The sequence below is a fragment of the Diabrotica virgifera genome, chromosome 4, assembly GCF_917563875.1.
Source record: "Diabrotica virgifera virgifera chromosome 4, PGI_DIABVI_V3a".
In the NCBI taxonomy this organism is placed as follows: Eukaryota; Metazoa; Arthropoda; class Insecta; order Coleoptera; family Chrysomelidae; genus Diabrotica; species Diabrotica virgifera.
The window spans coordinates 130,890,940-130,904,441 of NC_065446.1; the positions used below are offsets into that span (position 1 = coordinate 130,890,940).

At 36.1% G+C, this 13,502-nt stretch overlaps 1 protein-coding gene across 1 annotated transcript in view; it reads left to right on the plus strand.

Moving 5' to 3' along the window:
• LOC114334762 (pleckstrin homology domain-containing family G member 5) overlaps positions 1–13,502 on the plus strand; it is a 1,826,648-nt gene that overhangs the window by 615,593 nt on the left and 1,197,553 nt on the right. The window lies entirely within an intron of this gene.

Sequence of the window (13,502 nt, forward strand, 5' to 3'; positions counted from 1 at the left end):
AATGGTTATTCATTTTCATTTGCATCTTTACTCCGATTGGAGTACGAAGAAAACCATTCTCGTTGGAACTTTACCGCGCTGTGCAGATGGATCGTGAATTATAAATTGTAAAATTCCCTCATCTTCCTTAGTCTCAGCATCCGTCATAATTTGCAAATTGTAGAAACCTCGGAGGTGTAACCAGAGAAGGTTCCCATTGTTTTCAGTCTGGTGGGATGTAGAGTAACATTATGTAGTTTTATATGCCATCAGAGTGAAAACTTAGTCTTGAAATTTTTAAGTTTGGAGAAAACCTCTGACGTTCCATGCCCCTTTATTGATTGACTTTCTCTTTTGAAACTTCAGTGTTTCACTTTCTCTTCCAGTTACATATTTACCATGAGTGTCCTAGTTGTTAGCGCGCTCATACTCGGTAGCTTGTCTGACTGGACAATTAACATTGTCTGACCTGGAACCAGGTAGTTTCTTCTTGCCTGGTTGATCACAGTGATACAACCGATTGAGTTATGATCTGACATCTGCCAGTGAGTGTCTGTTATGAAGCCACTATTGTAAATCATTCAGCTTAAGCTTTGATTCAATACAATAATTAAAAAAGGAGGGGGTAGATAGTTATGATTACAAACAAATTATAGTTTGTAAATCAATCATAAAGCAAATATGTAATTTTATAATCAGTTGTAGGCCAGTAAAATATTTTTGCAGCTGTTTATTGAGTCAGTCGATATTATATATCGTATTTTAATACTGATGATTTTATTTTTCAACTAATGTTTCTAATAAATCTTCTTATAGGTTCTTTCAAATTTCTGGCGCATGTATTGACCATTCATTCCGTCTTCCATTATCATCAAAGCTACGACAGCAGTAAAAATTCTTTCATTAATATCCTATAGTCATATTTCCGGTTGATAAATCATTTAGAACAGGAAAATTGTTACCTGACTCGTATCGTACAAAAATATGTATTTCCTTCCAAAAAAAGTTTTCGTAACGCATGTCTCTACTCGTATTAACGATTGGTAATAAAACATATTTCTGACTCTGATTTTTTGAGAACGATTTCCGGAGTGTAGGTCGAAAAGTCAACATTATTTAATCAAAACTGTAATTTTTATTACAGCAATAATTGTGGCTCAATCATATACAGGGTGTCCAGAAACTCTACAGGCAAACGAAGACAAGAGATTTCTCAGATATTTTTAAGACAGTTTAACTAAATTCTTCTAGTCCAAAAATGTTTCCTAGGGGAGCTAGAGCTCTTTGAAGATGGCGTCTTGTAATTAGTTTTTCTTAAATACCTCCAGAACTCTTCTAGTTAGAAGAACAAAAATTGGTACACACATTTATCTTCTAGAGATAACTCAATTTCATCCATTTTCAATTTCTAGTACCAGTCATAGGCGTCCTTTTTGTGTGGGGCAACGGTTATTTTATCGCATATATTGGTTTCCTGAATTTGAAAAAAAAAATTTAAAAAAAAACTGTGTAATTTACCAACTTAAAGCAAGAGTACCTTTTAGTACTGGAATACCTCATAATATAATCTAGTGATTTATTTAATAATCGAAAATTCTTAAAAATTAAAGACAAAAAATTTATGCGATAAAATAACTGTTGGCCTACCCAAAACGGACGCATATGACCGGTGCTATAAATTCGCCATTAATGAAATCGATTCATCTCCGGAATATAAATAAACGTACCAGTTGTCGTTTTTCTAAATAGTTTTTTTGAAATTTTTTTTTGATATCCAAAGAACGAAAAATTTTCAAATGGATTTTCCTAGAAAACAGTGTATCCTATCGACTTAAAGTAACAGTACCTTTTGGTACTATAATACCTTACAATTTAATAATCCAGACTCAATAATGCTTAGGAATTAAAAACAAAAAAGTTATGCGATAATATCACTGTAGACCTACCCAAAACAGACGCCTAAGTCCGGTACTAGAAATTTGAAATGGATGATCGATTTAACTCTGGAAGATAATTATGTGTACCAAGTTTCGTTTTTCTAAATAGAAGCGTTCTGGAGATATTTAAAAAAAGGTAATTACCAGACGCGATCTTCAAATAGCTCTAGCTCCTTTATGAAGCGTTTTCGGACTAGAAGAATTGGTTAAATTGTCTTAAAATTATTTGAGGAATCTCCTGTCTTCGTTTATCGGTAAAGTTTCTGGACACCCTGCATAAGCTTCATACTTAAATAATAGCTATTTGTGTAACAAGGGAGGAAAGTGTTACTTTTCCTCCCGAGAATGAAGTTTACTGCCCGACGCGTAGTGGAGGGCAGTAATCATTCAAGGGAGGAAAAGGCACTTTACTCCCATGTTATACATATGGTTTTTTCACCTTCCTCAAATTAATAACAAGTCATTATTCATTTTTACTTAAATTATTTATGTAACTAACCAACAAAATTTATTAAAACTAAAACTAACAAGTAGGTACAATACAACTGTCAACTGTCAAATATAAGTCAAAATATTAATGTAAACATTGTTAAATAAAAATAACAATTTACTCTTTTTTAACATTCTGCAAAATACAGGGTGTTGTATAAATAAACGATAAAATGTATAGATACTCACGTAATAAAAAATAGATATTGTACAGGGCGTCAATAAGCTATATTTCATGAATGAAATACCATGACGTCACTTTTACTTTTCCTCCATAGGAAGGAAAACTACAACTTTGGTCGCTACAATCAGGTCCGGAGAAGTATTCTTTCGGTAGAGGTAGGTGGAAAAACATATTACACATAGTTTCAAAAGTTATGCATCACCCCTCATATTCACGATTTTAAAATTTTTATTTTATAAATCCGTAACCACCTTTTCGCATACTTAATAGACATTTTTCATATAAAATACACTTTTTGGTTTTTATTTTACTTAAATAACCAATACATTGATCTAGTTTTGCCCAGTTGTAGGTAAATATTCGAAAAATTGATTGAAAACGTGATTTATAATGAATCGTAATTTAATTTTTAAGTTCGACAATGCAAGGATTATCGCTTTAGTTAAAGAAGGCCATGCACAGCGGTTCGTGGCGAAAGTAGTGGGTGTTTCTCAGAGTGATGTCTCACGAATATGGAATAAGTTTCTGGACAAATTCTATACAGAATAGAGCCCGCTCTGGTAGACGTCGAGTTACCAATGAGCAACAGAATAGCTATATCTGAATTTACATACAGAGTAATTCTTCTATGTTTGTACCAGCCCTCCAATCAGACTTCAGGCATACCACAGAAATCAGAGTAGCTACAATAAGAAGAATTTTATATTCAGGTTTGGGGAGTCGCCAACCAATAAGAGTTCCTCAGTTACAACCTAGATATGTTTTGTACCGCCTCCAGTGGGACCAAGAACGTATACAGTCCCCTTAGTAGCTTTTTGTTTGGCGAGTGCCAACAAGAGCTGCACAACTAGCACATGAGCCTCCCGTTATTCCTTTTGCTGGTGGCAGTGTTATATTGAATTGTTATATCGAATTTCATGGCTGAAGAACCTGAGAGAATGGTTTGGATGCAGCTCAAAACAACTATTTAGAGCTACTGCCTCAAAAATTAAAATAGCTATGATGATTGCCAACCTCCGTAGCGGAGATGGCACCTGAAGAAGTGTTATGTTTTGGGCCGGTATGTACATGTGGATGTACGCAATTGGTGGTTATTTACGGTACTCTAACAGGACAAAGGTACCTACATCACACGGATTTTAGAACCTCATGTATGAATCTGACGAGAAGCTGTGGGTAAAAATGTGGACGATTGTGCCCGGAATTTGAACGGTATTTATGGACGATTACGCCCGCCCTCATACGTTCATGACTATCTTGAGACACAAGGTGTTCTCCTTTTGGAGTGGCCTGAGGCGTCTCCTAACATGACCCAATTGAACATGTATGGTATGTACTCTCCACAGCTGTTCGTGCCCGAAGGAATTCTCCTAGAACGCTTATCATGAACTTACAATTGCCTCTAGGGAAGAATGACAGAATCTGCCACAGGAAATAATTGATCAACTTGTTAGCAGTATTAGAGCTCAAATCCATACTTGCATCCATGCCCGTGGTAGAAATATATGATATGAAAATTGTTAAATACGTTTGAATTAAAAATGGTTTTTTTACTTTTTAATTCTATATTTTATTTAAAAAAACAATATTTTTTTAAATAAAAAATACCTGTCAACGTTGTATTTTGTTGTATGAATAGCCTATTACAGTAGTTTCTGAAAATAATTAATAATAATGCAAATTTTGGATGACTTTTGAAACTATGAATATTAGGTATATATAAAAAATATTCAAGCATCCTCCCTTCTACATAGAGTTACACCAGTATCATTCATGTAACATATACCTTTAATTCCCCCAAGTACAATAAAACTTTACGTTGTTTTGGGAAAAGGGCCACAACTGCATTTCATAAGTACTTACAACCAACTGTGGATTTGCATCCTCAGTGTAGCAAGTGTTCGGGACAGCCAGACCGCTAGATTTTGAAAAATAACAATTTTATATCTTGTGCAATCTCGAAAGTAAACCGTTCGTTACGCTTCACTTTTACGGTTTATGCTTTTTGGACCCAGGGATTTAAATTAATTGGGGAATAAATGAAATATATAATATTTTCTATTATCATAGGTACTAGAATGAGAGAATATTATAGAACAAGTACATGAATATACTATAGTCCATTCACTCACAGTAAAATATTGCAAAACCTCCAAATTTGAAAGAACCGCTTGGATTGACATGAAAGGCATAAACATAGCTTACATGTCAAAGAAAGAAAGCGACAGTGTACCGAAGTGCGCTTTTGCCTTGGAGTGACTTTCACCCCTTCTAGGTGGTGAAAAAATATACGTTGAACATAATGTCCAGAAATGGATACATCGACTAATTCTAAGCAATCAACTTTTGTTCTATAGGGTTTTTTCACTAAGTTAATAATTTTCGAGTTTGCGAGTAAATATGTTAATTTTTCAATAAAAAAAAAGTTTTAGAAGGTTTTTCGCAAATAACTCAAAAAGTAAGTGAGTCGTTTAGTGTTGAAACGGGGTAAGTACAATTTTCAACTTTTCGAGTTATAGTAAAAAAGTCTTCTGTCTTTCTATATGCACGTCATTTGGTGTTAAATACAGTTTCGCCATATAAACTATACCCATGCAGTGCATTAGTGCTTGCTTCCTTTCAAACCAAATGACGCGGATAATGAAAGAGAGAAGGGTTATTTACTGTAACTCGAAAAGTAGACAATGGCGCTTACCCCATTTCAAAAATAATCGATTCGATCGAGTATTTTATCGACAAAAATATTCTTAAAAAGACTAAGTTTTCACTCCAATGGTATATAAAACAACACAATGCTATTCTACACCCCACCAGAATGAAAACAATGAGAACCTTATCTGGTTACACCTCCGAGGCTTCTACAATTTGCAAGCCATACGGATGCTGAGATTAAGGAAGATGAGGGAATTCTACAATTTACAATTCACGTCCCATCTGCTCAGCGCGGTAAAGTTCCAACGAGAATGGTTCCCTTCATACTCCAATCAGAGTAAATGTAAATAAAAAATGAATAACCATTTTCAATTTCGTTGCAAAACGAAAATACAGCCGAACCATATTCCAGTCCAATCAGAGAGTGCAGCAAGCACCTCTGCCGGTTTCGAAACGTATTAGTCTCTCATCAGGAGGCACATATGCTGCTCTCTCTGATCCAACCAAAACAAACCCCAGCGTGCAGTCCCGGATTGCAACGAACGAAATGGCATAGATGCCCTAGCGGCAACTGCTAGCAAAAAGACTAAGTTTTCACTCCAATGGTATATAAAACAACATAATGCTATTCTACACCCCACCAGAATGAAAACAATGAGAACCTTCTCTGGTTACACCTCCGAGGCTTCTACAATTTGTAAGCCATACAGATGCTGAGACTAAGGAAGATGAGAGAATTCTACAATTTACAATTAACGTCCCATCTGCTCAGCGCGGTAAAGTTCCAAAGAGAATGGTTCCCTTCATACTCCAATCAGAGTAAATGTAAATCAAAATTGAATAACCATTTTCAATTTCGTTGCAAAACGAAAATACAGCCGAACCATATTCCAGTCCAATCAGAGAGTGCAGCAAGCACCTCTACCGGTTTCGAAACTTATTAGTCTCTCATCAGGAGGCACATATGCTACCCTCTCTGATCCAACGAAAACAAACCCCAGCGTGCAGTCCTGGATTGCAACGAACGAAATGGCATAGATGCCCTAGCGGCAACTGCTAGCAAAAAGACTAAGTTTTCACTCCAATGGTATATAAAACAACATAATGCTATTCTACACCCCACCAGAATGAAAGCAATGAGAACCTTCTCTAGTTACACCTCCGAGGCTTCTACAATTTGCAAGCCATACGGATGCTGAGACTAAGGAACATGAGGGAATTCTACAATTTACAGTTCACGTCCCATCTGCTCAGCGCGGTAAAGTTCCAACGAGAATAGTTCCCTTCATACTCCAATCAGAGTAAATGTAAATCAAAAATGAATAACCATTTTCAATTTCGTTGCAAAACGAAAATACAGCCGAACCATATTCCAGTCCAATCAGAGAGTGGAGCAAGCACCTCTACCGGAAAAATATTCTTATCAAAAATATAGCTTATATAAAATAATAACAAATAGGTGTATACCTATATTTATATATATATATATATATATATATATATATATATATATATATATATATATATATATATATATATATATATATATATATATATATATATATATATATATATACATATATGAAGTCTCTAGACCCAATAGAAGCAAAGTTGTAGCTAATGGAAAGTAGGTTCTTATTCGTTTTTTTTTTAAACAAAAGTTAACTATTTTTTAAACACTTGAAACAAGTTGTAAAGGTAGGGGAGCCCAAGCGGGGATTTTTGCAGTTACTCGAGTGCGTCAGATTATTACATGGGGAGAAACCTTGTACCCTGAAAATGTACCTCTACCATATATTGGCTCTTAATGCAGAAGAGTTCGTTAAGGGGGGCCGAAAAAAAAAAATGTATCCTTAGAAAAAGTCGAAATCGTCAGATTAAGATAAGGTAAGTTAAGTACATGCAAAACAGTGTACAGTAGGAAAAATAAAGGGATACCCATGAACGAACATATAAAACACGCTGTATTTTCCTGTCACCGTGTCATACAAAAAATTGGCCAGCGCAAGTACATGTAATAATTATTATTGCATGTACTAGCGCTGGGCAATTTTCTTTGTGGCCCGGTGACAGGAAAATACAGCGTGTTTTATATGTTCGTTCATGGGTATTCTTTCATTTTTCCGACTGTATATTTCAAAAATCTGACGATTTCAGAGGGGCGTAAGGAAATGGGCGAGTCCCAAAGTTTCACAACAAAAAAGCGAATATTTTGCGAAATGAATGACACATCGCATCGTCTCTCAATATTTTTCAAAAATCTATCGTATGATATCAAACACGACTTCCCACGGGGAGGGGTGGGGCTAAATTTAATATTTTAAATACGAATCCCGCCATATTTCGCGAAATGAACAACAGATCGAAAAACTGCAAAATACACTTATTCAATATCTTTGAAAAATCTATCGAATGGTACCAACCATGAACTCCCACGGAGGTGGGGCGGGGGCGGGGGCGGTTACTTTAAAATCTTAAATAGGAGCCCCCATTTTTTATTGCAGATTTGGATTCCTTACGTAAAAAAGTAACTTTTACTTTTAACTTTTAACTAAAATTAACTTTTAACTGGATATATGGCGCTATAATCGGAAAAAACGATTGTTGGAAGTGGAAAATTAAATTAAAAATGGACAAGTCCCCACTAAGGCCGCACCTACATTGGATCCGATTTTCTCCGATCAGATCAGATCCGACGTCGGCCGACGTCGGAATAGAAAATAAACCCATAGTATTAAATGGGGGTGCCTACATTGGATCCGTTTTTCTCCGATCCGATCAGATCAGATCAGATCCGACGTCGGCCGACGTCGGAATAAAAAATAAACCCATAGTATTAAATGGGAGTGCCTACATTGGATCCGTTTTTCTCCGATCCGATCAGATCAGATCAGATCCGATATCGGCCGACGTCGGGAGTAGCTTCTCCTATTCTCATCAAGAAGTGTTTGGTTTCATTCCGATTGGTTGCAAGTTGAGTTGCAATTTTAGTTGCAAGTTGGTTGCAAGTTGGTTGCAAATTGGTTGCAAGATGGTTGCAAGTTGGTTGCAAACTGGTTGCAAACTGGTTGCAAACTGGTTGCAAAATGGTTGCGAACTGGTTGCAAACTGGTTTCAAACCGGTTTCAAACTGGTTGCAAGTTGGGGGTTGCAAGCTAACATGTTTAAATATATTCAATTCATCATCTCCTTAACACATCTTCATCGGAACTCATTGTCCGTGGTCGGTGGTCGGAAGATTACTGAACCAATGTAGGCACCCTCGCCGGAAAACCGGTCTGATCGGATCTGATCTGATCGGAGAAAGACGGATCCAATGTAGGCACCACCTGTCGGATCGGATCGGATCTGATCTGATCTGATCTGATCGGAGAAAATCGGATCCAATGTAGGTGTGCACTAAAATGGAAAACTCTACTTAAATTTTTTTGGTTTTAGGACCTTTTCTTCACAACCCAATAGGTCCCCAAAGCGCGTGAGTGACTGCACATTTAACGTACTTTGCTCCCCTACCATAATGCTCCCTTACATAACTAAGTATAATCCCCAGAGGCGGAAACCAAAGTCGGGGACAAGGGTATTTATAAGGGGTCAAAGTCGCGGTTTTTATTATTTTTTTTGTGACGCTCATGATCGATATAGCGCACCAGAATTTGGTAATAAGTAGGTCATGACATAACTAAGTTATATCTCCAGGGGCGGAAAGCTGCGTGGCCGACAAAGGGGTGGGGCAGGGGTGAATATAAAAATTTTAAGTTTTAACTATTTAGAATGGGAAATAAGCCACAATATTATTAAAAAATGATTTTTATTAACGTTTCGACTCCCAAATCGGGTGCCGTTGTCAAAATACAAAATACTATTAATATAAACAAAAATGTTGTTGCTTAGTAAAAAAATTCTTCTAATAATTTATTTAATTTGACTCATTTATATCGGCAATTCAGATACATATGATACATTTTAAAGTAGAAGACTTTAAAATGATATTGCCAATATTTATGAGTTGCGTTCCTGGGACGACTTTACTGAAAGATAGTTCATTCGATTACATGAAATCAACCCCAACTCAAGAATATCCGTCACAAAAAAATCATAGCATGTGATCTGTCTTTAAAAAGACAACCACATGCAACGGTGACATTAAAATTCTCGGGTTAGAGATCTCATAGTAAATCACGAGGGAAAACCAGGAAAAACCTCGTGATACTATCCCGACATCGTAAGTATTTGGTCTTACATTTAATTTACTCTCAAAATTAATACCAAATTCTGACTTTACTATAATTTTGTTTAAATTATAAATAATATCAATAATACATGGGTATATAAGTAATACTAAAATATAAAATATGTACTAACTCGACTATTGACTTACTAATTGTGGTATTTTCTTTCTATTGACTTCCTCTTTCCGTATGGGTATCCACATCCTACTGCATTCCACCGAGGAATTTGCGACACAATTGGTTTCGTTTAGCATAATTAGAGCCGCTTCTTTGATTTTTCTCTTTTTACTATCTGTTTCTTTCAGGACTATACTTGAATCTCTCCACTGAACTCTATGTTCATTATCCCATGCGTGTTGACATATTTGAGATCTATCAAATTCTCTATTTTTAATATAAGATTGATGTTCACTTATTCTAACGTTTAATGGTCTTGATGTTTCACCTATATAAAACTGTTCGCATTCACAAGGTATTTTATAAATACAATTCTTTGTCCTTTCTTGTTCATTGTTAGGTTTAGTTTTAGATAGAATAGATCTCAATGTGTTGGTTGTTTTGAATGTTGTTGAAATGTTGAATTTATTTCCTATTGTTTTAAGTTTCTCCGGATAGTCCTTTTATGTATGGTATTGATATTTTCCTCGTATTATTTCTTGTGAATGTTGTAGGATCCCGTTCTATGTTGTTCTGTTCCATTCGATCCAATCTTGACAATTCCTTATTTATAAACGATAAAGGATAATCATTTTTTAATAAAACAGATGTTAAGAATTGTTTTTCTTCTAAAAAGGAATTTTCGTTAGAACAAGTAATTTTGGCTCTATCATATAAGGATTTTATGATTCCCTTTTTTATTTTTTATTTCCCAGGAACGCAACTCATAAATATTGGCAATATCATTTTAAAGTCTTCTACTTTAAAATGTATCATATGTATCTGAATTGCCGATATAAATGAGTCAAATTAAATAAATTATTAGAAGAATTTTTTTACTAAGCAACAACATTTTTGTTTATATTCATAGTATTTTGTATTTTGACAACGGCACCCGATTTGGTAGTCGAAACGTTAATAAAAATCATTTTTTAATAATATTGTGGCTTATTTCCCATTCTAAATAGTTAAAATTGTAAAAATGCCACAAGAAAATAGCTTCAGAACAACATTAAAAATTTTAAGGGATTTTTTGTGACGTTCGTGATCGAGATAGTGGACCAAAATTTGGGAGTAAGTAGATCATGACGTAACTAAACAAAATCTCCAGGGGTGGAAACCAGAGTTGGAGATGAGGGTAGTTTTAAGGGGTCATAGTCGTAGTTTGTATTATGTTTTTTTGTGACGCAGCACAACATTTGTTCCCCACGCAGCGTTAAGCCCCTGGAGATTTTACTTAGTAATGTCATGATCTACGTATTCCCAAATTTTGGTGCACCATCTCCATCATGAGCGTCACAAAAAAAATAATAAAAACCGCGACTTTTACTTCTTATAACTACCCTCGTGCCCCACTCTAGTTTCCGGCTCTGGAGAGTTTACTTAGTTATATCATGGTCTACTGATTCCCAAATTTTGGTGCACGATCGCAAACACGAACGTCGCAAAAAAACCCCTTATATTTTTTATATCCACCCCTACTCCCACCTCTTAGAGATTCCGCCCCTAGAGGTTTTACTTAGTTACGTCATAACCTACTTATTCTCAAATTTTGGTGCACTATCTCGATCATGAGCGTCACAAAAAAAATAATAAAAGCCGCGACTTTGACCCCTTATAACTACCCTCGTCCCCCACTCTAGTTTCCGGCTCTGGGGAGTTTACTTAGTTATGTAATGTTCTACTGATTCCCAAATTTTGGTGCCCTATTTCAAACACAAACGTCGCAAAAAACCCCTTATATTTTTTATATTCATTCCTACTCCCATTCCTTTGTCAGCCACGCAGCGTTCCACCCCTAGAGATTTTACTTAGTTACGTCATGACCTACTTATTTCCAAATTTTGGTGCACTATCTCGATCATGAGCGTCACAAAATACAAATAATAGAAACCGCGACTTTGACCCCTTATAACTACCCTCGTCCCCCACTCTGGTTTTCGGCCGTTGGGGAAAGTCATGTACACAACTAATTTAATATATCTCCGTATGAATGAATGAATTATGAATTATTTCCTGTTACTCCGTAAAGGAGCATAGGGCATCCACGAAGCTTCTCCATTGGACTCTGTCTCTGGCCATAGCTGCTACCTCTCCCCAGCTCTTTCTCATACCTTTGTAGCCAGCTTCAATTGTTCTTCTCCAGGTCGTTGCGGGTCGTCCTTGCTTTCTTTGTCCTGCTACTGTCCATTTTAGGGCTTTCTTTGTTATATCTGAGTTGCCCTTCCTCAGGGTGTGTCACAGCCAATTCCTTGTTTTCCTTTTAATTGCAATTTCAATTGGCTCTTGTTTGGTTTTCTTCCAGAGTTCTTGATTTGTTATGATGTTGACCAATATACTTTCAAAATTTTTCGGAGGCACCTGTTTACAAATACTTGGAGTTTTTTTGACAGTTCCGTCTGTTATTGCCCAGGTCTCGCATCCATACAGTAATACTGTTGTAACATTACTATTAAACAGTCTTATTTTGGTGTTTTGACTAATTTATGTTGACCTCCATATGTTTGAGAGTGTTTTCCAAATACTTGTTGTGCTTTTCTAAGTCGATGTTTAATGTCCGCCTCGATTCCACCATGTACGCCAAGTATACTTCCTAGGTAGCAAAATTCTTGTACCTGTTTTACTTCTTCTTTACTGATATATAATTTTTTCTGTCGGAGTTGGCCTATTCTCATCTCAACTGTCTTATTGACATTTATTCGGAGACCAATTTCTGCCGCCTCTTTCTCCAGTTTACTTAGCATATTCTGCATATCATCTATTGTATGGGATACCAGGCATATATCATCTGCATATTCCATATCAGCCAGTTTCTTACCATCTAAGTAGTTCCAAGGGATTCCGTTTTTTCTGTCTATGGTTTTTTGTAAAATGTAGTTGAGACATATATTGAAGAGTAGAGGTGAGAGTATACAGCCTTGCTTTACCCCCTTCTCTATTTCTATTTTGTTAGTCATTTGACCCTTATGTAACACCTGGAATGTTGTTCGGTTATACATCATTTGGATTATTCTAATAATCTTAGGTGGAATTTTCGCGTGGCTTAAATTGTTCCAAAGAGCTTTGTGTTTTATACTATCAAACGCTTTGGCAAAGTCTACAAACGTCATTATCAGTGCTGCATTCTTTTCTTTAATTTCTTCTATGATGATACGTGATGTAGCAATCTGGTCAATACAGGATCTTCCCCTTCTAAAACCCGCTTGTTCATTGCGAAGATTTTTATCGATTTCGACGTTAATTCTTTGATGTACAATATAGGCTAGTAATTTATTTATAGAACACAATAGTGTTACTCCTCTCCAGTTTTCGCATAGCTGCGCGTCACCTTTTTTTGGGAGATTTATTATGATTCCATTATTCCACTCTACAGGTACGTATTCTTCATTCCGTATCTCTATCAGCAATGGTGCCAGTAACTCCACTGTTCCCTCAATGTCAGCTTTCCACAATTCGGATGGGATACCGTCAATTCCTGCTGCTTTGTTATTCCTCAGGTGACGGATTGCTTCACCTAATTCTTTCTTCGTTGGGCTCTCTGCATTTATTTTTAAACAATTTTCAATTGGTCCTGCTGCATGATCTTCTTGCGCAAACGGTTCGTTTTCTTGCTCTGCTATGAGTTCTTGGTAATACTCTTGGCATATATGGGTCTGTTCTTCTGTCGTTGTGAGAACTTGCCCTCTTTTGTCTTTTAATGGTTTGTTATTGTTTGTGTTCCTGTTTGCCAAACGCTTGGTGTTTCTATATAATTCTCTTTGGTTATTTGTTGCTGCTGCTTTTTCTGCTGCTCAAGCCATTCCCTCAGCCCATTTTCTCTTGTCTCCTCTAGCACTCTTTTTTACCTGTTTATTTGCAGCTTCATATTCTTGGGCT